Source organism: Mus caroli, unplaced genomic scaffold (genome assembly GCF_900094665.2).
Source record: "Mus caroli unplaced genomic scaffold, CAROLI_EIJ_v1.1 scaffold_22772_1, whole genome shotgun sequence".
NCBI lineage: Eukaryota > Metazoa > Chordata > Mammalia > Rodentia > Muridae > Mus > Mus caroli.
The window spans coordinates 2,891-5,602 of record NW_018389173.1 but is presented as its reverse complement, the minus strand read 5'-3'; the positions used below and the strand labels follow the sequence as shown (position 1 = coordinate 5,602).

At 45.5% G+C, this 2,712-nt stretch overlaps 1 pseudogene; it reads left to right on the top strand.

The window, feature by feature from the left end:
- Nucleotides 1–1,214: 1,214 nt before the first annotated feature.
- Nucleotides 1,215–1,849, top strand: LOC110287981 (annotated as a pseudogene).
- The last annotated feature ends 863 nt before the right edge of the window (nt 1,850–2,712 follow it).

Sequence of the window (2,712 nt, the reverse complement as noted above, 5' to 3'; positions counted from 1 at the left end):
TGTCTTTACAGGGGAATCTGGAAGGTTGTACCTGTACACATGGCAAGCCAGGAATATCCAATGCTTCACGAGGCACTTTGGAAATTTCAGCATCTACCATAGTGAGTCTAGGACCTTCTCCATCTGTCCAATTGGATTTAAAAGTGTCACAATCTGTCGTAATATCTCGGAGACCTTCCCTGTCTGCCCAAGGTCTACTAGGAACATCAATATCTTCCCAAGGGCTTCCAGAAACGTCCTTGTTATCTCAAGAGTGCCCAGGACCCTGTTTAGAAAAAGAGACTTTAGGATATTCACCATCCAATCCAGAAGATCTTGGGCTTTCTGATTCTGCCCAGGACACACTAGAAACACGGGCATGTATGCAAAATCGTGCAGAAATACCACCTGTCACCCAAGAGGTCATAGAATCNTTGTCAGCCACACAAGATTCTCCCAAATTGCCAGCTCCTTCACCACTTAGTTCAGAGGCAGAAGAGCCTCTGACATGTACACAATCCATTTCTAAGAGTTCAGAATCTGTGTCATGGACTCCAGAAACTTTGCCATCTGTGTTAGGGTCTTTCTGTCTTTTGAAACCCAGTGAAGGTGCTCTGGGCCCTTTTGTATCTGAATAAGGGATCCTGGGAACACCAGCATTTCCCCAGGAAAGTCTAGAACTTTTTCAACCAGCCCAGTGGCCTCTAGAACCTCTGCCATCTGCCCAAGAAACCGTTGGTACTTCCTTTTCAACAGAGTTTCAGGGGCTGTCCCTTTGTGCAGAAGGGGACTTTATTCCTACCCCTCCTCATGAAGGTGGCCAGAGAAATTCCTCTTATCTCAAGAAGAGCCCTAGAAGTTTCAAATCTAACCAAAGGATATTGAAATATGTCCCACTTCCTGAAGGGGATATCAGATACTGCCTTTCAGAACTTGATGCCTTAACATGTATCTCTTCTGCTGTAAGTAGCCTGACATCTTCCAAGTATGCAGAAAAGGAATCCAGTCTTACCTCTACTCCTCAAAGGAGCATCTCCCTCTTAAAATCATCAGAATTGAGTTTCAGATCTGGTGTCCTTTGTAAAAAATGTCTCAGTCATTCTCCTCCTCCAGGGGATTGCCCCACACCTTCTAAATTGCGGAAAACAGGACCAAGCCCTTCCTCTGTAGGTCAAGCAGGCCTGAAATCTGTGTGCTCAAAACATGCCGGCTGGAAACACTGCCATTCTTCCAAAATGCAGGTAAGAGCTTGCAAATCTAAGAAAAGAGGTGTAAAGCTTCAAACTGTGACTAACATAAACTTCACCACTTCTAATTCTGCTAAAGGAGCCTGCAGATGCTCATCATCTCATGAGGAGGGACTCAGAAGTTCCCTACCAACCCAAGGCATTCACAGACCATCCAAGTCTACTGAAACCCCATCAGAAAAAGCCCCTTCTGACCAATGGGACACCCAAGCTCCCAATTCAGAGCATGAGGTTGGCAAACTATCCTCTTTCCCTACAGAAGAGTGCATGCGAACCACTCTTTCTCATGAAGAGAGCCTCAGGCATCCCACCTCTCCTCATGAGATTCCCAGACACGCTACTTCTACCAGGAGAAAACAGAGGAAAGCCTCTCTTACCCAAGGAGCCCTGCAAACTTCTCCTGCAGATCAAGAATCCATTGAGTCATCTCCAGATAGAGACAGTCCCCGTAGAGGGGTGAAATTCTCATCATCACCCCAAGAGGATATCAGCCACCCTGTTTCTACTAAGGAGAGCTCAAAACATATTCTTGTTGTCCAAGAGGGAGAGAAACCTTCCAGAAATGCCAAACGGGAGCCCACAGCTTTGGTTCCTATCCTATCCTATCAGACCTCCAAAAGGGAGTACGACATTCCCTTTTGGAACATTCCCTGTTATGCAAAGATAATACAGACGTACAATATCTCAAGCAGAGGATGTGGTACCTGCTCTCTCCTGTCCTTGGAGAGACCCATCCTTACAATATGAATTTGGGTTCCCCCTTTGTGACCATTCTGTCCTAGGAGGCCACAAATATACACATCATATGAAAATCAATCTCAACAAGATCACACGGCAAAAGGGGAGCTGTAGTTCTTCCCTCTCCCCTAAAGGAGGTGTTGGACCTTCTCAATCAGACCAATGTGGACTCAGACTTTCCAGTTCTCACCAAAGGGACACTGGCGTTGTGATCCCTGTTTCAGAAAGGCTCCGAATGCTTCAGGCTGAAAGAGGTGGCCTCTCAAATACACCATCTAAGAAACTGGGCCTCACACATAATTTTTATGACAAAAGAGATATCGAAAATGCTCTAGGAGGCTTCCGACTTACTCCTTGCTTCCGACTTCCTCCTTCTTTCCAGGAACGCACCAGAGCTTCCCAGCCTGCCAAATGGAACCTGTAAGGCAGTCAATCTCAAGAGAGCAGCCTGGGCCCTACTCTCTCTTACCCTNGCATTTTGACTTCTTATTTGATCCAGAAGCTGCCCTCATTTTTTCCCTTTCTATGCCCCTTATGAACAACATGAATTTTGAACTTTTTCTTCTCATCAACTGTCTATCAAACTTACAATTTCCACTCCTACCTGCCTCAGATGCACATTGAAACATCATCTATGCCCCTGTGACTAAAAGCAGGACAAGAATCCCCTTTCTGATTAAGAGTAGCTCACAATTTGTAGCCAGAAGAGCATGCTATATAATTTTCACCTCATGGAGAATATTATGTG